At 42.0% G+C, this 25,768-nt stretch overlaps 1 protein-coding gene and 1 long non-coding RNA gene across 8 annotated transcripts in view; one reads left to right on the forward strand and one right to left on the reverse strand.

The window, feature by feature from the left end:
* Positions 1 to 25,768, forward strand: part of gria4b (glutamate receptor, ionotropic, AMPA 4b) — a 343,099-nt gene that overhangs the window by 131,370 nt on the left and 185,961 nt on the right. The window lies entirely within an intron of this gene.
* LOC127530581 (uncharacterized) lies at positions 10,943 to 24,361 on the reverse strand. The gene is made up of 2 exons (XR_007937157.1): positions 23,585 to 24,361; positions 10,943 to 11,900 (listed from the first exon to the last, which is right to left on the reverse strand). It is a non-coding gene; the product is annotated as an uncharacterized LOC127530581 (long non-coding RNA).

A 25,768-nucleotide genomic window follows, 5' to 3' on the forward strand; every position in this document is an offset into this window, starting at 1 on the left:
GAAATCTAATATGTGTTTTACCTCCCTGTTGTCATAGCTGGTGTGCTGGATACAGGCCCAGCTGCTGTGCTGGTGGCTGCTGTTTCACTGACTTACGGTCACAGTTGTATTTTACTTGTCATATGCTTATTCCCAAAGGGGCAACAATGCACAAAGCAGGAATCCATTGGCTAAAGCGTGCACTTAATGTAATTGTTTAAGCTACAGTTCACTTTCTGATTGTGTGATTTTATGCACGTCACCAATATAAACGAACATTTTGCCAATATTCGCAGGCCGATAGCTTCTGATCTGATGAATATGATGCAGTTTGTTTGAATACATTTGTTTACTGCAGAGTTGTAATGAGGCTCTCTGAAAAGATTCCAGACAGAGATGCAGAAATATGCTTAACTGTTTCAGATTTATTTAAATTTGAAAGGTTTATCCAAGATCTGGTAATAACAAAAACAAAAACTGTTCCACAGAATGTCCAGTTGTTTCATTAAAAACTCTGAAAACATAAAGTTTGGTCATATAAACAGCCTATCATAACACTCAAGGACTTCATCTTCGGTCAAAAAATTAAGAGAGACTCAGGTTTTTTGAGCTGCAACTGGAGGATTCATCCTAAGAAGCTTCAATATAAAGAATTTCACCATATAAACCTGGAATCCGTGTGGAGCAGTTGACCTGCCATTTGTGCAGAAGAACACACAACACAGTTGATCATCAGAGACTTCATTATTGAAGTTATCACAGCTGTACCACATACACACGTGGACAAAATTGTTGGTACCCCTCAGTTAAAGAAGGAAAAACCCACAATTCTCACTGAAATCACTTGAAACTCACAAAAGTAACAATAAATAAAAATTTATTGAAAATTAAATAATCAAAATCAGCCATCACTTTTGAATTGTTGATTAACATAATTATTTTAAAAAACAAACTAATGAAATAGGGCTGGACAAAAATGATGGTACCCATAACTTAATATTTTGTTGCACAACCTTTTGAGGCAATCACTGCAATTAAACGATTTCTGTATTTGTCAATGAGCGTTCTGCAGCTGTCAACAGGTATTTTGGCCCACTCCTCATGAGCAAACAGCACCAGTTGTCTCAGGTTTGATGGGTGTCTTCTCCAAATGGCATGTTTCAGCTCCTTCCACATATGTTCAATGGGATTCAGATCTGGGCTCATAGAAGGCCACTTTAGAATAGTCCAACGCTTTTCTCTCAGCCATTCTTGGGTGTTTTTGGCTGTGTGTTTTGGATCGTTGTCCTGTTGGAAGACCCATGACCTGCGACTGAGACCAAGCTTTCTGACACTAAGCAGCACATTTCTCTCCAGAATGCCTTGATAGTCTTCAGATTTCATCGTACCTTGCACACTTTCAAGACACCCTGTGCCAGATGCAGCAAAGCAGCCCCAAAACATTACTGAGCCTCCTCCATGTTTCACCGTAGGGACAGTGTTCTTTTCTTCGTATGCTTGGTTTTTGAGTCTATGAACATAGAGTTGATGTGCCTTACCAAAAAGCTCCAGTTTGGTCTCATCTGTCCAAAGGACATTCTCCCAGAAGCTTTGTGGCTTGTCAACATGCATTTTTGCAAATTCCAGTCTCGCTTTTTTATGAGTTTTTTTCAGCAGTGGTGTCCTCCTTGGTCGTCTCCCATGAAGTCCACTTTGGCTCAAACAACGACGAATGGTGCGATCTGACACTGATGTACCTTGGCCTTGGAGTTCACCTTTAATTTCTTTGGAGGTTGCTCTGGGCTCTTTGGATACAATTCCAACGATCCGTCTCTTCAATTTGTCATCAATTTTCCTCTTGCGGCCACGTCCAGGGAGGTTGGCTACTGTCCCGTGGGTCTTGAACTTCTGAATAATATGAGCCACTGTTGTCACAGGAACTTCAAGCTGTTTAGAGATGGTCTTATAGCCTTTACCTTTAAGATGTTTGTCTATAATTTTTTTTCGGATGTCCTGGGACAATTCTCTCCTTCGCTTTCTGTTGTCCATGTTCAGTGTAGTACACACCTTTTCACCAAACAGCAGGGTGACTACTTGTCTCCCTTGAAATAGGCAGACTGACTGATTATGAGTTTGGAAACACCTGTGATGTCAATTAAATGACACACCTGAGTTAATCATGTCACTCTGGTCAAATAGTTTTCAATCTTTTATAGAGGTACCATCATTTTTGTCCAGGCCTGTTTCATTAGTTTGTTTTTTTAAATAATTATGTTAATCAACAATTGAAAAGTAATGGCTGTTTTTGATTATTTAATTTTCAATCAATTTTTATTTATTGTTACTTTTGTGAGTTTCAAGTTATTTCAGTGAGAATTGTGGGTTTTTCCTTCTTTAACTGAGGGGTACCAACAATTTTGTCCACGTGTGTACATACATGTAAACACAACACTCTTAGCTTTAGCAAGCTCTTATTGTTTCTGCTGCTTTGAGATGCTGCAGCTACTTTTAAAGTCAAAGGTTATGGGCAACAAACAGGACATCCGTAGGTGCACCGATGTAACTTCAAAATCCGGGATTTCATTCAGTGACTCCTGAAAAACTAAATTGTATGATTCAGACATTTACTGAACTTGTTTCAGGTATTTCTGAGCCACAACAACAATAATATAACAGACATTTCAACATGTTAGTAGTCGTGGTACTCATAGGGTGGAGAAACTATTTGAACACAAGCAAAAGCAGTAGCACTTCATTCATGGCTGCTGTGTTCACTGTTGCTTCATGAGAGCAACCATCTCAGTCAATCTATTGTTAGGAGGTGATGTCTCACACACTTACAATTTCCTCAACCAACAGAAATATGTTGGCAATAAACCGGAATAACAACTGACAGACTTGTTAAAATTTTCTACTGTACTACTCTACTATTATGTTGGAGGTGGACACATACGTAGGTATTTACTTCGTATTGGGCAGAACAGTAACTCCACCAAAGCATGTGAGGTTGCGCATAGATATCACTTAATATTGAAGCCCCTACACCCTCCTCTCCTTGTAGTTTCCATGTGCCCTCCCAAGGGGCATTAGTCTGCAGCTGGCAGGGAATGATAGGTGCTCTTGCAAGAAACACTTCAATGTCAGGCTTCATTGTCTCAAACCGCTACCTCCACCTAAGCAATGCACTTCCAACAGCCTTCTCCAAGGGCTGACGGACTTGATATTGGGGGACGTGGGATCCAGTGGAGGATTCCCATCTGCTGATACTTGCTGGTAGGAAATTTAGCCTGAATGTGGTGCTGCAGTTTCCCCCTGGCGTGGTGGCTAGCACTTTCACCTTGAAGTTGGAAGACACCCCGGTTCGTGTCGATGCCTTCCCGGGATCTTTCTGCATGGAGTTTACATGTTTTCCCTGTGCATGCATGGGTTTTCTCTGGGTGCTCCAGCTTCCTCCTACAGTCCAAAAAATATTCTGAGGTTAATTGATTATTCTAAATTTTCCGTAGGTGTGAATGCAAGTGTGATTGTTTCTCTGTATATATAGCCCTGCAACAGACTGGCGACCTGTCGGGGTTGTCCCCTGCTTTCGCCCCAAGTCAGCTGGGATAGATTCCAGCCCTCCCGCGAACCTAATGACGATTAAGCGGTGAATAGATAATGGATGTGTGCAACTGCATTTAACTGTGTTAACATTAAAATATTACCTATACACCTTGATAAATAGATTATTAAAATTAAAACTACCTCCATGAAAATTCTGGAAACACCAAAGACATACGCTGTTTTCACAAGACATTATATTCCACCTTATCAAGCTGAGATGGACACAGCGTTTTAATGTCCATACCTCAGTTCTAATACATCCAAACATCCATCCATCCATCCATTTTCTTCCGCTTATCCGGGGCAGGGTCGCGGAGGCAGCAGGCGAAGCAGGTCGTTCCAGACGTCCCTCCCCCCAGCGATGCTTTCCAGCTCTTCCTGGGGGATCCCGAGGCGTTCCCAGGCCAGACAGGATATATAATCCCTCCAGCGAGTTCTGGGTCTACCCCGGGGTCTCCTCCCAGGCAGACGTGCTCGGAAAACCTCCAAAGGAAGTCTCCCTGTAGGCATCCGAATTAGATGGCCAAATCACCTCAACTGGCTCCTTTCGATGCAAAGGAGCAGCGGCTCTACTCCGAGCTCCCTCCGGATGTCTGAGCTCCTCACCCTATCTCTAAGGCTGAGTCCAGCCACCCTACGGAGGAAGCTCATTTCGGCCGCTTGTATCTGCAATCTCGTTCTTTTGGTCACTACCCAAAGCTCATGACCATAGGTGAGGGTTGGAACGTAGATGGACTGGTAAATCGAGAGCTTCGCCTTATGGCTCAGCTCCCTCTTCACCACGATGGACCAGTACAACGCCCGCATTACTGCTGATGCCGCACCAATCCGCCTGTCCATCTCTCGCTCCATTTTCCCATCACTCGTGAACAAGATCCCAAGATACTTAAACTCCTTTGCTTGGGGAAGCAACTCCCCCCAACCTGGAGGGAGCAATCCACCGGTTTCCAGCAGAGAACCATGGCCTCGGACTTGGAGGTGCTGATCCGCATCCCTGCCGCTTCACACTTGGCTGTAAACCACTCCAGTGCGTGCTGAAGGTCACGGTCTGAGGACGCCAATAAAACCACATCATCCGCAAAAAGCAGAGATGTGATCCCGAGGCTCCCAAACCGAAAACCCTCCCCACCATGACTGCGCCTTGAAATCCTGTCCATGAAAACCACAAACAGGATTGGAGACAAGGGGCAGCCCGGGCGGAGTCCAACACCCACCGGAAACGTGTCTGACTTAGTGCCGAGTATGCAGACACAGCTCTCACTTTGGTCGTACAGGGACCGAACGGCTCGTAGCAACGAGCCCGGGACCCCATACTCCCGCAGTGCCCCCTACAAAGCCCCTTGAGGGACACGGTCATAGGCCTTTTCCAGATCCACAAAACACATGTAGACTGGCAGGTCATACTCCCATGACCCCCTCAGCAGCTCCGCAAGGGTAAAGAGCTGGTCCGCTGTTCCACGACCGGGACGGAATCCGCATTGCTCCTCCTGAATCCGAGGTTCAACTATCGGTCGGATCCTCCCTTCCAGCACCCTAGAGTAAACTTTCCCGGGGAGGCTGAGAAGTGTGATACCATGGTAGTTGGCACATACTCTCCGGTCCTCCTTTTTGAAAATAGGGACCACCACCCCGGTCTGCCACTCCACAGGCACTGTACCCGATACCCACACGACATTGTATAGACGTGTTAACCAGGACAGTCCAACAATGTCCAGAGCCTTCAGCATCTCAGTGCGAATCTCGTCCACACCTGGCGCCTTGCCACCGAGGAGCTTCTTAACTATCTCGGCGACCTCTGCCACGGATATGGACGAAGATCCCCCCCGAGTCTTCAGGCTCTGCCTCCTCCATAGAGGACGTGTTTACCAGGTTCAGGAGTTCCTCCAAGTGCTCTTTCCACCGCTCGACGATATCCCCAGTACAGGTCAACAGTTCTCCACTCCGACTGTACACAGCCTGAGCGAAACCCTGCCTCCCCTTCCTGAGGCATCGAACGGTTTGCCAGAACTTCCCCGAGGCCGACCGAAAGTCCTTCTCCATGTCCTCCCCCAACTCCTCCCACACCCATGTTTTAGCTTCCACAACCGCCACAGCTGCCACCCTTTTGGCCAACCGGTACCTGTCAGCTGCTTCGGGAGACCCCCGAGCCAACCATTCTCGAAAAGTCTCCTTTTTCAGCCTGACGGCCTCCCTCACCGCTGGTGTCCACCAGCGGGTCCTTGGATTGCCGCTACGACAGACACCAGTGACCTTCAGACCACAGCTCCTAGCAGCTGCTTCTGCAATGGAGGTTTTGAACATGGACCACTCAGACTCCATGTCCCCAACCTCCCCCGGGATGCAGGAGAAACTCTTCCGGAGGTGGGAGTTAAAAACCCTACAGACAGGGTCCTCCGCCAGACTTTCCCAGTTCACCCGCACTACACGTTTGGGTTTATCAGGTCTGTCTGGCAGTCTTCCCCGCCATCGGATCCAACTCACCACCAGGTTGACAGTTGACAGCTCTGCACCTCTCTTCACCCGAGTCTCCAAAACATGTGGCCGCAGGTCTGACGATACGACTATAAAGTCGATCATCGACCTTTGGCCTAAGGTGCTCTGGTACCAAGTACACTTATGAGCAACCTTATGCTCGAACATGGTGTTTGTTATGGCCAAACCATGACTAGCACAGAAGTCCAATAACAAAACACCACTCGGGTTCAGATCGAGCAGGTCGTTCCTCCCAATCACCCCCCTCCAGGTTTCTCCATCGTTGCCCACGTGAGCGTTGAAGTCTCCCAGGAGAACTATGGAATCCCCGGGTGGTACCCCTTCCAGAACACCACCCAGAGACTCCAAGAAGGCCGAATACTACGAACTGCTGTTCGGCACATAAGCACATACAACAGTCAGAGTTTTCCTCTCTGCAACACAAAGTTGCAGAGAGGCGACCCTCTCGTTCTCCGAGGAGAACTCCAACAAAGCGGCGCTCAGCCGGGAGCTTGTGAGTATCCCCACACCCGCCCGGCACCTCTCACTTTGGGCAACTCTGGAGTAGGAGAGAGTCCAACGCCTCTCCAGGATTCTGGTTCCAGAACCCTTGCTGTGCGTGGAGGTGAGCCCAACTATATCTAGCCGGTATCGCTCCACCTCCCGCACCAGCTCAGGTTCCTTCCCCACCAGTGAGGTGACGTTCCACGTCCCCAGAGCTAGTCTATGCCACCAGGGGGCGGCACGCCCAGGCGCCCGCTCCTGCCTACTGCCCGATGAACATAGCACCCGACCCCGACTTCCTGTCCTGTAGGTGGTGGGCCTACTGGGCGGTGGCCCCGTGTTACTTCTTCGGGCTGTGCCCAACCGAGCCCCATGGGACTCCAAGGCTCGACCACCAGACGCTCTCTTGCGAGCTTCCCCCCCAGGCCTGGCTCCAGGGGAAGGCCCCGGTTTCCCTAACCCGGGCGAGGTAGCGGTTTCACCATTGACTGTTTTCATTGGGGTCTTCTGAATCGCTCATAGTCTGGTCTCTCACCCAGGACCAGTTTGCCTTGGGAGACCCTACCAGGGGCTTATGCCACGGACAACATAGCTCCCAGGATCACCGAAACACTCAAACCCCTCCACCGCGATAAGGTGGCGATTCGACAGGGGGACATCCTAACATGACTCAGTCTTATTCTCTTAGCATTCAACCTCCGGCCGCCTGGTTTTATGATGGGGTGGAAAGGAAATGGAGAGAGTGGGGGAGGCGGGGGTGAGGAGGAAGGGGAGTGTGTAAATGATGTGTTGTGCAAAGCTTCATCCCCCCATCCTCCCTCCCTCTTGGCCTGCACCACCACTCTTTTAACCCAGGGCATGGTGGGAGACAAAGTCAAGCAGACAGAATACGTTGCATGTGCGTGTCAGTGTGTGCATGTGTGTGCGAGTGTGTGTGTGATGAGACATGGACTGTCAGCAGCACTCATGCATTATGTGGAAATGTACTGCAGTGATGTCTAGTGGGACTCTCTGTTTCTATCTGCCTCTCTGCATGTGTGTGCGTGTGTCTGATGCCGAAGGAAAAGTCATGTGTACAAACGTGTACATGCATGCAACATGCACTTGGATGCACAGAAGTACAACTTACAGGCACCTTATTCAATCTGACACACACACACGTGTGTGTGTGTGTGTCTTGCTATCATTGTGGGGACATACCATTGACTCCCATTCATATCTAGCCCCTAACCCTAACCTTAACCAAACCCTAACCAAAACAATGGCTAACCCTAAAGAAAAGTTTTTGCACTTTTACTTTTTCAGTAACAACAACATGGCCAAGAAAACACTGTTTAAACTTGTGGGGACCAAAATGAGGTCCCCACAAGTGACATAGTTTTCGGTTTTCCTACAGTTGTGGGGACATTTGGTCCCCACAATATAGCAAAAACATGGGCACACACACAGACACACACACACACACGGGCAATAAAAGGAGTCAGCAGTATGATTTAAGGTGCCACTTTGACTGAATGGCTGCAGGGACACAGAGGTGACGTGTCTGAATCAAACATATTTTATTATATTCTGTGATTCAGTTATTTTCATATACGTGTATGTGTGGTGAAACACAAAACTGACTGCCCACAGCCAGTTAATGACAGCTTGTCCAGTTACTGTTCTGTTTGTGTCTCTGTAGAGGATGTTGTGTTCTGTCCCACTAAATTGAATTATTTGACCACGAAGCTGGATAAATGTTTTGGGGTCCTCTTCTTAAAGCATTTTTAGTATTTTCTTATCATTACCTCCTGTACTTGTCTGTGTTTAGAGGCTGATACAGAAGCATGACAACATATCTCAGGAATTGTGCAGTCCTACTTGGGGGAGAATCATCTGTTAAAGTACAAAAACTGCCCCATGGCCATTAGTAAGTACTGTTTTTAGGTAGTTTATCCTAGTTAGCGTATGTTGTTGCTTTACATATAAACAGAATATTAGAAAGTTTTTTTTGAGTGCTATGTGGATTAAGCAGGGATTTTTATTTTTTAAAGGATAGACCTACATTTCTCTATACTTTGTAACATGTTGCTAATACATTATGTGATCAAATATATGTTCATGTAGAATTTATAGATAAATTAGATTATATATAAAAATGTATGAACCCTCCGTGACATCACCCACGGGTTTCCTGAACAGCACTTTTGAAACTCAGTGTGGAGGTTTCAGCCCTCACCATATTGGCATTGCTAGACTCCTCCTAAATCCAGACTAATCCAAAAATGAGCAAAGATGTGGAGCTGAGCCAAGCCATGCAAACAACTCTGGGCCATGGACTGCCCTGTGAAGGCACCAAACTGTCACTCAAAGCAGCCACACCGTTATTTATACATATTTGCAACCTTAATACAATTTAAACGGGTGAGTTGTTTTAAAATTCAGCCCCCATTCAGTTATCATGACCATAGAAAGTAGCTATAGAGACTACAACTGCATTTTGTTCCAGGCTGTAACCATGTTTATTTGTGCTGTAAAGTTGGGTAATTTGACATCAGGCTCTATGGGACTCACTTGCTTTTGGAGCCTCAAGTGGACATTTGAGGAACTGCAGTTTTTTTTGGAACACTTCCACATTGGCTTCATCATCCTTAGACATTACTCCTTAGATGCAGGCAATAACAACATCTGACCAGAAATGGTCAGCTGGACATCTTAGAGATGTCCAAAAGAAACAAAGATGTTTCTCAACTGTCCAGATGTATTGGGACTGCAGAAATGCAATCTGAAACCAAACTTAAAAGGGGTCTAAGATTGAAATTGTGTTTTCCATCTTTGGATTTTTGATGGTGCTGAAAGACAGTTTTTTAAAGTCTTTATCCGGTCATTGATTTAGCCTCTGAAAACTCATCTCTGTATACATGAAAATAATCCCTTCCTGCCTTAAAATAACTTTGTTGCAACTCTACACTGCTGCTTCCTTTAAAATATGCAGATCTATCAAGTCCCTACCTTTATCTTCAACCGCCCTTCTGCCATTTGCTGCAGCTCAAGCACATCAGCACACCTCTTTCAGATTCTACTCAAACACTGTAAAACTACTTTATACAACAGCAAGTTTGAATTTTGGAATAATCCAGCCATACGCGTTCAAAGGAGAAAACTTCCATCATGGAAGAAGTTCCATCCTGCAAGTTGATAGCGTTTGTTACACATTAAACCCTGCAATACTGAATTTATGTTTTTGAAACTGTTATCAGCACACTGCAGTTTCAAGATGAAAATACTCAGTAACGGCTACTTATTTCCCTTACACTGTGGCTCCTAGCTTATAAAAACGATCATATGGACACGCATTAACAAGGTAACAGGATTTTCGCCAGAGGGGGACTCTAACATGCAATACCATTTGCTAATTAGCCCTAAAACTAAGTCAAGACTAATGGGAATGCCGTTAATTTTTGCAGTTATTTGGTCATAAACAGATGTATTGGACTACCTAAAATAACCACAACTCTAGCATTTTTTTAAAAAGTCAACATTTCAGCTGAACTCTCGCCACAGAGCAATTAATATTAATTAATTACCGTTGTGGCTCATCTACACTAAAGTTGATTCTCCACTTTGACCCGTCTGTTTGTCCAGCTGACACAATGGGAGCTTGTTCAGCCAAGTAATTAAGCCTTTAAATGAATGAAATGCGAGTCTCGGTGAAGCCATTATATTGTGTCTGACAGCTGTCGCGTCAATAGAGGTGCTGAATTGAGAGACGGAGGATCGCTCACTGCTGTGATCCTGTTCAAAATGGCTGCCCGCCCAGCATGAGTGCTGTGTACGCTTGGAAAAATACTGATGGCTTCTTTTCATCTGGACTGCTCACACAAGGCCTGTATTGATTTTTTTACCTCGTTGAAACTATTACGGACACAAAGAAGCTTCATTCTCGTCCTTTATATCCCTTTTAATAAAAGGGCTCCACTCGTGTTGTTCACTTCTTTGTGAGTCGATGACATCTTTCTGCAATCAAACACGTTGAGGAGCTGATAGTGGAAAATGCCTTTCACAATAATAGCAATCACTAGAACACACCGAGAAGATTTTCGACACGATGCATCGATGTGAATCTCAAATACGTGAAATTTAATTCTTTGAAACAATATTGTCAGAAAAACAATTATTCATAACTTTAAACAGTTAGTTTTGACGGTATTTTAATTAAAAAAAAATCTAATTTCTAAACTAGTGAGCCAGTTAACTCTTTGAAGTACTGCATCCATTCAATAAATAAAATGTGTTGAACAGATTTCATATATTAGCATTATTGGCAGCTAAATGATAACAAAGGAACATTTTAAGGTTTAAAGTTTAAGATGAATCAGGGGGAAAAATGTTAAAAATATAGGATATACACATAACTAAAATGCAATACTCTTTTGGTTTTTATTGTCAGCAAATCCTATGACAGTTCACTTTTAAATCATCACTGGCTTTCATGACAAGTTACACAGAACATGAATAAGCAGAATGGGAAACTAAACCCTCTAATGGGCAGGCAGAGCAAATGCACCAACTCTAATTACACAGGGAAACGAAGTAGCTAACCCACAGAAGGTGCTACCTAAGCAGGAGAGCGAAGTACACAGGAAAATACGACAAGAACTAGAGAATACTACAGCAAAATCTACGCTATGTAGAATTAACCAGGGCTAAAAATTGCTTCGCTAAACGGGGCCGTTAGGTAACTCTAGGAAAAACCTAGCAGAGAACAAACCAACCAATGAAAAAACTAACCCGGAAATATACAGAGAACGGAAGCCATACAAACAGCGACACACTACACGATTATACAAATCACTGCACATGCTGAATGTTTTCATTGAATTTCTAGCATTAATTTAGGGTGTTTTTAATCTCTGTTTAAATACCTGTGTGTAATTTTTTGTATAGATACTTGTTTATGTGTTATTCTTTCAGCTGGGGCCTCTTGCCAGGTCATCATTGTAAACAAGAAATTGTTTTCAACTGAGCTTACCTGGTAAAATAAAGAATTAAAAAAAAAAAAAAAAAAGCATACACATGCAAGTACAACAATCCTGAATTTAACAGTATGCAAAAGTAGCTACCAGCCTGGCTCAGGATTGGGGAACTTAACTGACAGGGGAACAGAGTGGGGAACTGGGGAAGTCATCGGCAGGTCGGCAGGTGCAAAGGTCGACAGTGGAGTGGAGCAGGAGACGGCGTGAGATGGCACGTGGCGGCCAGCACCCGGTGAGACGTGGATAGTCAGAGGAACAAGGAAGAATCCAGGGGACGGAGTTGCTACAGACGACTGAGGCTTGAGGGGAATGGATCCAAGGTTTGACAGGAGCAGGTGAGAGTCCAGGCTAGAAAGATCACAGAGCAAAAAATTAGCCAAGACAAAAAAAACCACAGAGAGCAGAACTCAACAAGCTGTTGCTTGTTCCCAGTCCGGCGACAAGTGATGAGTGAAGTCTGCTTTTACCACTCCCACCTGCTCACTCCAATCAGCTGATTACAGATGCAGAACACCTGCCGCCCCCTGCTCCAGCTGCACCTGCTGATTGCTCAGGAAGGGAGGGGGAGAGTACTGCCACTATCTGGAGCGCGTGCGTGACAGTATGTACCACTGTGGCAATCCTCTGTGATTAATTAGTGTTATTAATCACACAGTGTTATTTTCTTTTTTTTACATTTACCTACACTACTGTTCAAAATTTTGAGGTCATCCAGGCAATTTCATGTGTTCCATGAAAATGCACACCTTATTCGTGTGCTAACATAATTGCACAAAGGTTTTCTAATCATCAGTTTGCCTTCAAACACCATTAGCTAACACAATGTAGCATTAGAACACAGGAGTGATGGTTGCTGGAAATGGTCCTTTGTACCTCTGTGTAGATATTCCATTAAAAATCAGTCATTTCCAGTTAGAGCAGGGGTGTCAAACTCAGTTCCTGGAGGGCCACTATCCTGCATGTTTTAGATGTTTCCCTCTTCCAACACACCTGATTCAAATGATCAGCTTATCATCAAGCTCAGCAGAAGCCTGATAACGAGCCTGATCATTTGAATCAGCTGTGTTGGAAGAGGGAAACATCTAAAACATGCAGGATAGTGGCCCTCCAGGAACGGATCTTGACACCCCTGAGTTAGAGTAATCATTTACCACATTAACAATGTGTGATTGTATTTCTGATTAATTTAATGTTATCTTCATTGGAAAAAAAACTGCTTTTCTTACAAAAATAAGGACTAAGTAACGCCAAACTTTTGAGCGGTACTGTAGATTGACTGTCAAGGAATAGCTTGTTAACCTGTTAGTGAACAAATTTTTCAATGTACTTGAGATTAATTTAGGATCACAAAAAACAGTAAATGGAATAAAGACTTTGACAAACACATCACTGATCCTGGAGGTACCGATCAGAATGAAGGGACTTCATTCTGATTCCCATACAATTGTTCTTAAACCAAAACCCATTTCAATAGAAAACTTGAACTTTCTGTATTCAGAAACAAGTGACATAAACTAGAATCTATTCAAAATTTCATATTTTTCTTTTTTGAAATCAGTTGTTAACCCTTGAACTATTATTTTTTGAAATCCAAAAACCATCTCCACAGCTGTAAGGTCTAAAAGAACAAACCTCTATGGAATAAACACACTTGGGAGGATTTCTGATTATAAGTCTCCTGGTCCCCATCACCAGAACAGAATTGCTTCAACTAAAACTGGACATTTTTACTTTGTTAATTAAAGATATAAATTTAGAAACAGCTTTACAACAGTGAGTCAGTCAACACTGGTGCTATTGAATCTGCTCTACAAATTCCCAACTACCAAATAAAGCATAACAAATGCTGCACCCAATCGTCTTCTCTAAAAGGGTCATTTCATTGATGTAACAAACACCAAACTGTATAAATAATTTAACACAGTGATGCTGAAAGGGCCTGCGGATTTTGAAGTGTTACAGCAGGAAAACTTGGGCACGCCATAAAAAAGCAGGATAAGTATACTTGCCCTTCCAAAGAACTTGCTCAAAATTCGGCATATCAACTTGAGTGACCACTGGATGCTTTCGCTCCAAAACAAGTGGTAAATAATGGAGGTTTGCTCTGTGCAGCTGAGATCGATATATTGGCGCTGCAGAGGTCGTGGGGAATCATCGTCAAACCGGCCTGAGCTGTGGGTGGGGCCTGACACCTGCGGGACCGAGGGGAAAGTGTGTCAACGGCACTAGACCACATCCAACTGATTTATCCCAAGCATTGATGACAAAGCAGTTTAGCTGCAAACCAAGTCCTGTCGGTCAATAGGAGGAAAGCTCACCGGGGGTTCTAACCTCAGACAGCTCAGCTCGGACTCGAAGTTTCCAATGATTTCCATTCTCTCGTATGCGGCTTAGTTCGGTCCGAGTAGATGATACGAGCTGATTTCAGACAAGTGTTATGTAAAATGACAGGAGGGCCTGTGTTAGTGTGTCAGGTCTGGTCCATTGATCAGCTGCAGTGGAGTGTGTTGTGTGTGCGCTCTGACCTGTTTGCGCAGTGGAGTGTGAGGCCAGCGGATGTGGTTTCAGGGTCACTGCTGATGTGGGACTAAATGGACCAGTCCAGGAGGCTGGCCTGTCACTAGCGGTCGCCCACTCGCTGTCAGTACTACTGCTGTCACATCACTACTAGGTCATATGGAGCGATCTCTGTTTGATACAGCTTGACTCTGATGGATCGCTGCTATTGGCCTCTGCTGTCTCTTTGCACTGCAGCAATCCTGGTCTCAGAAAACATGCTGGAGCTGCCACATCTCAGACAGAGTCTCTTTGACTTTTTTGTGGAAATAACTTCCCTTTCCCCTATTTTGGCTGTTTTATTTTTCTTTTTAGGTGCCTATTGAATTTCCCTTCGGGGATTAATAAAGTTATTGTATTGTATTGTAAAAATCGTTGTTTTCTACCGCTGATGATACAAACACTGGACTCCAAGCAGATCCTATGTCTTTATTTCTCCAGTTGCATTTTTACTCACTGTGGGCTAATAAAAAGTCCTGCACCTATATTAAAATAGCACCACCATGCCTAGACGTAATGAGAATTCATAAGTACACAAATCATAAAATTAAAAATTGGAAATGCAAAAGTAAAATTTCTTTGATAGTTTCTTTATAAAAACTGAAAACGAAAAAAAATGAAAATCTGGAATCTGCATTCATGTTTTTACAAGTGCCAAAAAAACCAAAAACATGATGGCTCTATATTCTATGGATATTTTACTACCTGCATTTTTAATTTGTTTTAATCCTCATCTTCAATTCTCTGTGTGAACACATCTTGCAGTTCAGCCGAAAACATCCTAATTTTTTTTTTTTTTCATTTGTTGTAGCTGAGTCACTCATGACTTCCTGGTTGCACCTAGGAAAGCCAAATTTGTAGTGTTATGCAGAATCTGGTTTGATAGGTTTATTTTTAGTGAATCTGCAAATCAGGTATATGTTGAGTATGAGAAGGGCAAGGACAATCACAAAGTTCAAAATCCAGTGATTCTTTCTGTTTTTGGAATTTCTTGCTGATAAATTGTTTAACATTTATTTTGAGCACTTTTAGATTACTATTTAAACATTCTGTACCTCTGACGGAAAACGCAAACTGTTCATATCAGCATGTAGATAATTTAAAATGGTTTGATTTTTCAGCCACTTGTGGACAGCTGAACATGCCATGAGCACAACCCCGACATTTCATAGAGTTTGTGAACATGTTTGCAAACAGTCACCTGTTTGTACATTTATTGTTGTACTTATTGTTGTACACAATTATTAGAAGTCTCCTGTCATCTGATGAATCTGAGTGTAATGTTCATTTTCCTGCTCGCCTGATTTGATGTGAGTTTGCCTGTGAGGCAGGGGGTTGATGAGAACAGTGAGACTGATCCAGATATGTAAAGTTTCTGGCCTGAAAATCAAACCGATGAGCCGAAAGACAATAACAAGGCTCTTCTGAGTCGGTGATCATTCTCTGTCTGGGATTTACAATTCCACAAAGTTATTTTTAACATGAAATTATTGAGTAGTGCATCTTTAAACACTACATTTAAACATGGCAGACTGTTCTTTTTTAATTTTTTGCCCATAAAACAATAAGCACATGAATGACTCCACTGATATACGGACCTGTTTTTAGTACTAGAAACATTTTTCATTTATAGGTTGACTCTTTACAAAGTGCAGGGATCTTAAATCAAATTATTATGTGGTATCAGTCAGTGTTTGCTTTTAAAATAACAGCAGGAAATCCCAAAGAGATCCTCAAACTCCTCACGAGGGAAGGAAACCGAATAGACCCTCTGGTGAGCATTCACGGGGCAGACTGTTCACTGTTTTATGGCTCTGATGGATTCTTTTTTCGGCGCTGAGGCAATCTGTTAAATGTGCATAACACTCATCATTTGCCATTTGGCATGCGGCATACATCGGTCCTGCACCGTACAGCCTGCCAGAGCCTCTCAGGATGACCTGGTCTCACTGGCAGCTCCTCACTGGGTGGAAGTGTGACTTGAAGGAGAGCTTTGTTATCGCTCACAGTTACAGGGACGTACAGGGAGGAACTTTATGGAATATTTCAGCACCAGAGCATCTGAAAAACAGCCAATTGGACAGCTGCTTCAGAATTTCCAAACCTTCTGTTGTTTTTGCTGATGCTTTTAAAACGTTTGTGTGAAGAAGACTATGCTTTTATTGGAGATGAAGATAGCAGTTCAAAAGTACACGAGCAATTTTTTTACTGCATTGCACTTCTCCTGCAGATCTCATATTAACCCTCAGAACCTCAAGCAACATTTTTTGATTTTGTCATATTTTGACTCATTTTTACTGCAATATAAAATCCTGCACGTCTATGGAAACAGCACAACCATGAATAGAAGTGGAGAGAACTCAAAAATGTATTTTGTACATTATAACAGCTATAATGCCAAAAATAATTTAAAAAATGCAAGACAAAAGTTGAATTTCTTGAATTATTACTCATTTTACAATAAAAACAAACAATGGAATAAACATGTACAGCATTTTTGAATCCAGGTTTTAATAAAAATACTGTAAAAATGACTTTGTAGCATAGACATTTAACTACTTATATTTTTAATGTGCTTCCATTCTCGGCTCCAATCTGTTCTGTACTGCCTGCAGATCAACTGAAAACACGCTGAATTTTTGTGGCTGTTGTTTGCTGTGGAGTAACGAACATTTTCACCATTGCACTGAGGAGTGCAGATTTTTTTTGTTTGTTTTTTAGCAAATCCAATTGTTCAAAATGGTTTATTTGTTTTGCTAAATTTTAAATTAGACATGTAGAAAATTTTTTGGATGAAATATCACAATTTTAAGCTTAGATAAGTTTTCCTACATAATAGATACACATTATGGATAAGTAGTTTAAGGATCGTAAGAGAGTTTGTGTTTTCACAGTTTCTGATTGATAAAAGGTGTAATTCTGGGGATTTTTTGTTGGGCTAAAAAGCCTTTTAAAAAGCCTTTTAAACCCACCACTGGGTTTTAAAGTTCAATGTTGATGATGCAAAATATAACAAACAATTAAACTGTGTTGTATTATCACATATTATAAAATAAGATCAGAAATGACACTGATCCTGTGTGTGAAATCCCAAACTGCGTAAGGGTCGACTGATGTTCATTTTCAAGCCGAATACAGATACTGATTATTAGTAATCGATGAGACTGATGGCTGATATTTGGAACTGATATACACTTGCGATGTCTTTTGTGTTGCGATTAAAACAGAGATTTTTAGCATTTATCATTCAGGGTTAATAGGTTCTTACTCATGACATATAGCCAATCAGATGTTTGAGCCAAAGTAGAATTTGTTTGAATAGATGTAGAATTTGTTTGAATAAATGTGTTTATCAGGAATAATGACAGATAATTGGAAAAATGGTGAATTTCGAATTTGATTACCAACCGACTCCAACATCTCTATATAAAACAATTAACATTACCTCATCTTTACTATATGCAACATTTGTGCAAGTGAAACATAGAATTTTACTCCAGTAATAGAATACTGTATGGATCATCGGAAGTGAGCCATTCTGCAAAAATTTGCATGGTTTCTTTTTGTATTTTCGGTACATTTAGATGCTAATTATTTTGTCCTTCAGCATCTTTTGGAATGTTAATGTGACTGTGAGTGGGCTTGAGATGCATTTCAATCAATATTAGAATAATCAGTCCTATTGTTACTGGTTTATTGGGTCTGTCTGTCTGTTTCAGTGCAAGAGTGGCAGCAGATAAATAGTCCTCAGTTAACATGCAACACTAGGATGTGATGTTAGCGTGCGTGTAGTCTGTGTGCTGTATGTGATAAGAGCGTTTTCAGACACAGCGGCAGCTATAAAGAGTTATTATTGGTTGTAGTAATATTGTTTTGTTGCATTAACAGTTGGACTCCAACGAAAATAGACAGCAAATTGGAAACAAACACACACAAAGTTTAAATCTCACTCCAGCAGGTTTCCTTCCATGCATATTAATGTGTTGTTATTCAAACTGGTTTTTCTTCATAGCAGCATGAGCAAGGAGGGTAGGGGCTGACATATAAGGACACAGGGAAGTGTGTGTGTGTGTGTGTGTGTGTGTGTGTGTGTGTGTGTGTGTGTGTGTGTGTGTGTGTACTGTCATCCCATCCCTCCAGGGGACATCAGTGGGCTGTGTGGATTTTCCAACCTCTGGTCTGCTTTCTTGGTTGAGTGAACTCCTTCCCTAGCATGACTCGTGATCACATTGGTCCCTCAATAAAGACACACACACACATGTTTGTACTTCTATCTTAGTGAGGACATCCTTAAGTGTAATGCATTTCTTAGAGCCTTACCCTGACCTTAACTATCACAACTGATTGCCTAAACTTAATCCTTACCCTAACCCTAACCAAACTTCAATTCATACCTGTCCTCTAAAAACAAGTCTTCACCCTGAAACATGGCTGTTTCAAAGTGAGGACTGGCCAAAATGTCCTCACTTTGTAAAAATGTCCCCACTTTGATAGTTAAATGCAGAAAGTGGTCCTCACAATGTAGCAAGTACAAGAACACACACACACACACACACACACATGGCGGGTTTCATTGACTGTGTGGTCTTCTGAGGAATGTGTGGCCATGTGTGAAAATATATATTTTAAAATATATTATATTTACTATATTTGTTTGAGTCCAGCATAAGTCAAATTCTCTACTGCAACTTGCATGTCTTCTTTAAACAAAAAAAAAATAGATAGCTTTTAAAACCTTGTAAACAAAGATGTAATTTTAAATGTATTTGCACAAACAGTGCTGTAATTGCCTGACAAAACACCAACCAAACAGTAGCCTTTCTTTAAAGAGCCCATAGTATGCACAATTGACCCTTTGCTAAGCCCCTCCCACAAATGGCTACTGTCCAATCCTACCTTAGCAACTGTAAATAGGCACGAGAGGTCTGTCAAGCTGAAGTGGTGTGTGTACGGTACTTGCAAGTCTGACACTCGTTATCCGCAAAGCTTGGAGGGTGGTGTTGATTTTTTTGCATTTCCCAAGCCAAAGACTCAAGAGGAAAGGTGCCGCGTGTGGATTAAGTAGTGTGGGAGCCCGCATGATCAGCTGAATCCCTCCAAAATCAATAAGAACACTTACATCTGTTCTAAGGTAAGTTGCTAGGTAACATTAGCTAACCGTAGGTCTGTGTGTTAGGTCAGAAAACATTGGCAAAGAAAGACGTCTCAATGGAAGGTTACTTCTCTTAAAACTTGAGCTACTGTGTATTATTTGAGCAAAATAAATACTGGTGATATATAGAGACAACTTCTGACATACTGGTATAGCATATATATACTAGCAATCTACGGGTCTCCGCCTCCGCTCATGTCTGGCTTTGGTGACAACAACAGATGAGATCGGTACTGCATTAATGTTGAAACCCCTTGGTTTGTGCCACTGTTGTGGCAAACTTGTGCAAGATATTGCTGGGCTTTGCTGTGCCTTAATGAGATCAAAGTGTATAGATCAGCCCCACTATATGTGAGCTGTAAACAAACACAAATTTAGCTTAGCAAGAAATGGGCAGACACATGATAATGACAGTTGACATAACATTAATTTAAATATATATAATACATATCGGCTTACCCTGCTGTACACAGTGGCGGATTTAGCAATTTGGGGGCCCGAGGCCCCCAAATTGCTAAATATAAGGCCCTTCAAATCCTGACTTTTAACAAGGACCCTTTAAAATGTGAGAAATACGATTCAGATTCCATCCCATCGTATGCCAAAATGCGAAAAAAAAAATTTTTTAAATAGTTAAGCAGCGTGACAGAGTATTTGTGTGAGTGAGTCAATAAGTCCCATTTTATCTATAACTGTAACTGTAACTGAACAATAAATAATAATAATAAAATAATAATAACACAATATTGTAATAATACAATAATAATATCAATCACAGCAATGTGTAGAGAGAGACAGAGATCGAGAGAGAGACAGAGACACAGAGAGTGAGAGTGTATGAATGAATGTATGTGTGTGAGAGAGAAAATGTGTTGGAGTCAAAGAGAGAAAACAAGGGTGTGTGAATGAAGGAGTGGGGGAAAGTGTCTCTATCCTTACTGCTACTGTCTCCCTGCTGCTTTGTTAGTCTTTTAATACTGTTGTCTTCTTCTGCTTCTCTCTCCCTGGATGTCCATGTGTCTCTATCCTTACTGCTAATGTCTCCCTGCTGCTTTGTTCCTCTTTTAATGCTGTTGTCTTCTTCTGCTTCTCTCTCCCTGGATGTCCATGTGTCTCTATCCTTACTGCTACTGTCTCCCTGCTGCTTTCAGTGGCGCCTGCAGAAATTTTTCATTGGGGTGGCCAGGTGGAGCCACTTAAAATCTTGGGGTGGCACACCAAAACTGAAAAGTCATAATTTCAGGAATTTTATTTTACTAGTACTATTATTACTGTCTTTTTAAAATAATAATAATAATAATAATAATAATAATACTGTAGTATGTAGGCTAGCAGAAAACTATCAGAAAGACTTGAGGAAGCGCCTATTGATAAACTTGTCTTATGTTATATTTAATGTTACTAATGATCTAATGTGCATAGACTAATAACAGTACAGTTAACATTTTGAGTTAATTTGCTCCCTTCCTTCCTTCTGCTGCTCGACCGTTGGCTCTCTCTCACCTCCTGTGCTAATTTTCTTCTTGAAGTAAGAACAGATGTCTTGACTTCTCTTCATGGTCTGCAAATTGAAACTAGAAAAACACTCAGAGCGCAGTACTCCACCAAGGCTGCTGAGTTAACGTAATATTTACAACAGATGAAATCTTTAATAAAAAATGACCTTGTGCTGAGCACAGACGTGTTATGCATGTGCATGTTATGTATGGATATGAAACTGCGTGTAAATTACACTTATGAAGGTGTGTTGATCAGTTCATCACTTTTGGCAAGCTAATGTTAAAATAACCATTCCCTCAATGCTTTTATTTTGAAGAAGTATTTTAATGTTGCAGGCTTTTATTTTGTCACCATCCCAGCGGCACAGGAAGTGTTGTCTGAAAAGCAGTTTCGTGACATGACGAAGACGCTGTCGAAAAGTCCGAAAATTCACATAAAGATGACAGAAAACGGTTCCACGCTGTTGCTGTCTAGTAAAGGATGTGTTACAATTTTAAGCACCTAGCGGTTACAAGGTGTTACGGTGAAGAAATGAGGGAAGGACAGAAAGGTGAATTTGTGTTCAACTAAGGCTGATGGCTGAACTTAACTGTCTGGCTGGGGTTTGCTACATAGCGTGGCTAAAATATGTAGCGGTCGGCAGGAATTGATGGGACTCAGAAACACCCCACAGTTTAACCATTTGTTCCTTGTATGTCCAATTTGTAGTAGGATCACAATCATGTGATGGCCAGCAGCAGGTAGCAGACAGTGTTTACATCATGGTTACAGCAACACTGTGCAGGCTGCTATCATGTCTGCGTCCGTCTTTCACTTTTGAAGCTCTTGTGATCCTGGATGGAATAGTCCATTATTAAAAGAAATGGGAGGGGTGTACACGGATACTTTATTTCCTTGTATTTTAGTTTGTTGTCTTTGTTTCCCATTTAAACATACAAATTTACTATTTAAAAACGCATTGGTTGGGGATCACTGTCCACAGGGCCCTGATTCCCAGCTGAATGGAGAGTGGGCTGCCGGTCTGGGGGCCCCTGCAGTTGGAGGGGCCCCAGGCAGTTGCCTACCTTGCCTCTATTGTAAAACCGCGTCTGGCTGTACAAGAACATTGTTGTTCTTGTATATGATTATTTTTGATGTGAAGTGACAATACATGAAACACCTCGCAAGATCGCAAGAGCTTCAAAAGTGTGGGGTGTTTGGCGCTTACACTGAGATCTGTGCACTTTTCCCTCTATTTTAACGTCCTCTTTATTTGCACTCTGCCAACATTTAATTTGGTGAATGTAGTTCTCAAAAGCATATTGGAGACCCTTCTGTCTGCTTCTCTCTGATATCGCTGTAGAATATGTCCAGAAATTTGCACATATCTCCTGAGAAATATTACTCACCGCTACGGCTAAAAACTCCATATTTCATGCTGGGAGGGAAAGCTTGACAGGTGTAGCAACAGTAACCAAGGGGGCGGGGCTTAGTGAAGGGTCAATTACAGCTTCATAATTTTATTTTGGCGATCTGCTAGAATATGTTTACATAGTTTCATGTTTAAAAAACAATTTTTTTCTCATACTATGCATTTCTGTAGCACCTCATCTCACTGTCTGTTTAAAATGCCTGTTTTAGCTCCTGTCTCTTTAAGCCCAGTTTGCTCTGATTGGTCAGCTGATCCAACGGAAAAAAACAAAACAATATTGGTTAAGTATTGTAAATCCAGATCTTTACATATGATCATGTAACTTTAGCAGCAGCATCTCTAGAGAGGAAGCTGCTCATTCTTTGGTTGAGGGTCAAGCTACCTGATGGACAGGTGTTCAGCAAATGTATTACATGATGATGTTGATGAGTAACAGAAGAAAAGCCTGGACTTTGAACAAGGCTTTTCAAGCAGATTTGGAGGCGTGTTTTCTGGAAGAAAATAACTCACTTTGGTGTGGACTCAGTTTGCAGACCTGTTACATACACAGCAAAGAAGCTAAGTAACACACTGAAGGAAAAATAAAATCACAGAAGCATAATATGGACTCTTTATGGCCACTTGGGGGCAGTAAAAATGAGCTGTTCGCACAATATTGACTTATTCTCATCTTTTGCTCAGATATGGCAAACTTGCAAGCAAACACTAGTTACACATCAAACCAATAAACAGGAAATGAAGGAAATATCTGACTCTTTAGCTGCTGAATTTCTCCTTCATAACTACATTTGTCTGCCATTTGCTGCAAGCCAGTTAGCATTTTAAACTCATCAATTGAGAAAATAGTTGACATTGGCTCAGTAGAGTTAATATTTCGCACAGAGATAAACATTTACTATTCCATATGCACTTTATATGACAATGCTGGTTAACTGGACAATATTTACATACATGTATATAAATGGACATCTCTAGTTATTTGCACACTATTTGCATAGTTCTTATTTGATATAGAATTTTCTGCCTACTTGAACGCCATCTACACAGTTTTTAGCTTTAGTACATACATTATGTACATAATTATGCCTCTATCCTTTTTTATATCTCTATATTCCTTGTGTGCTCTGCTCTTATCTCTTATTTCTGCATATTCTGTATGTTTAATATGCTGCCGGTTTCTTAAATTTTCCTTGCGATCGATACCTACCTAATGTCTCCCTATCTGTGAATAAGTAGGGACTCAAATTTTGTGTTGCTTCTTGGTTTCTCCATAGAGGTGAAAGTGAGCAGTTAAATCAGTTTGCAAACGAGATAGCAAATTAGCTCCTCAGCTGAAACATACCGGAACATGTCTACATTCATCAACTCAAATTTGCTGAAGAAACACTGACTGTTCTCAGCTTATATACTCACTGGTTTGTTCAGATCTCCTGCCGGCTCAGTTGTCAATCAGACCGTCCTGCCCACTCACATCCTCGGAAGGTAAATTGCTCGGACACAGACCCTCTAATCCAATGTCGGCGAGGTGGATTTTTGAACCTTTCCAGACATCCAATAAACGCCTCCATCGAGTATAAATCCGACTTAAAGGAGCATTACGTCTACATATCTATAAACCCCTTCATTCTTTCATTTGGAAATCACTTCTTGCAAAAACTTTGCAATTTCAATTTTAAAATCAAGTCTGACCAAGTGTACTTCTTTCAATCTATAAAATAACAACTAACACTGCAAACTTCAGCTATGATTTTATAACAGCACAGTCCTGCCTGCAGTGTTTCCCCTGATTCTGCACCTCCGTGTACCTTAATTGTGTGCACAACAGAAGATTGTCTTTCCTCTTGCTGTGTCTGACTGTTGTCTGGTTCGTATCGCTGAGAGAGATAGATTAGAAAAGACACCGACTTTCCCCTCTCTCTCTCTTTCTCTCTTCCTGTCTCCAAAGTCTGCACTCTGCATAGAAACAATGGACTTGTCAGTAAAGCAGCCCTCTTGTTTGCTTCCCTACCCCCATTTTCCTCCAACAACAGGAACATCCTGAGCTCTTCCTTCAGTTTCACTCTGATTCTACTCGTACCCAGAAACAGGCAGAGGATGCTCATTATCTTCCCTTCTTTTGCTGTTGTTCTGTGCGAGTAAAAAGTGGGCAATTACAGTGCGGCTCTTGTAGACAGCCAGACCTTCTTATAATGAGAAGATCTCCTCAAGCAAGGCACACTGTGTGTATTCATGTGTGTACGGCTTGTGTACAGGCTTTATGCAAATGCAAAGTTTCTGTTTAATTCAAAGTCCGACTAATAAAATGCAACAGACGCAGGTTGGGTTTGTGCAGTTTTTAATGTCATGAATCATTGCTGCATGAGCTTGATGTGTTTAGTTGATGGGGAATACATCCTCCAGAATATATACATATATATTGTCAGGAGTGGTGGGAGTGGAGAACCCAGGTGCAGACAAAGACAAAAACTCTAGATATGATTAAAGGATTTATTAACACAAAAACCAAAAACCATTAACAACAGAAAGCTAGTCTAGGTGGACAAAACTAAAGGGAACTCAGGAGGACTAAAAGAAGAGACAAAAACTAAACTAGATACAGACAACGGCTAGACTAAAAGGGGAGACAAAACTAAACAAGACAAAGGCTACAGGGACACTAAAAGACTACAGCAGGGGACAAACAGGAAACTCAAGAACAAAACCAAAGTCTTACAAACACGAATCCAGTGGGTAATCCAGTGAGGGAAATGAAAAAGGCGAAGTCCTACAGGTGAAAAATCCAGCGGAGGAGGGTAGTGGGAGAGTGGAGAGAAACTGTATTATTGTCCAACTATGTGCCAGCGAAGGCTGAGGGGAAATGGCAGAGCTTAAATAACGGGGAAGGGGACCAGGTGAATAGAGTGGAGCTGATTACAACAGGTGAGAGTAATGCACTAATCAAGTGATGAAGCCAAGGGACGAGCGACAGGGAGAGAGACAGAAGAGGAAGACAACAGACAGAGGGAGACAGAGACACACAAACCAAACCACACAGACAAGCAACAAACACAGAAGGAACCAACAGGCCGCAAGAGGGCTGAACCCTGACATATATACACACAACAACAGCAGCAACGGGGGAATGATTCAATGCGCCACCAGGAAATGTTGGTGCTGTTGTTGCTATTTAAATGGGAGACGAGGAAAGCTTCCAAGATGAAAGCATCAGAGGAAATGGATGTGTTTGGTTTTGATCTCTGTTTACTGCATTCAGCATTTCTCTTGAAAGGATATAAAGTGGTAATCAGCGGGATAATGGTTCGTTATTTTGTCTCCGGTCGCCGTGCTAAGCGGTTATTGCCGTGGTGATTCTTGCACCACATTTCCAAGCAATCAATTGTCATTCAAAACAGCAAGCGTTGTTGTTGTTTGTTTGTTTTTTATATGATGGCTATCGCCGCTCATATTCCCAACCCAGTTCTTCTATTTACTTCAAGCATGCTGGAAATACCACTGTCTGGGAAGAGTTTTCTGGCTTGGTACCATTAAAAAAAAAAAAAAAAAAAAACGCGTTTCTCTAGAGATGAGCGCTCATTGTATGTTTCTTTTTGCTCCCAA

Source organism: Acanthochromis polyacanthus, chromosome 17 (assembly GCF_021347895.1).
Source record: "Acanthochromis polyacanthus isolate Apoly-LR-REF ecotype Palm Island chromosome 17, KAUST_Apoly_ChrSc, whole genome shotgun sequence".
NCBI lineage: Eukaryota > Metazoa > Chordata > Actinopteri > Pomacentridae > Acanthochromis > Acanthochromis polyacanthus.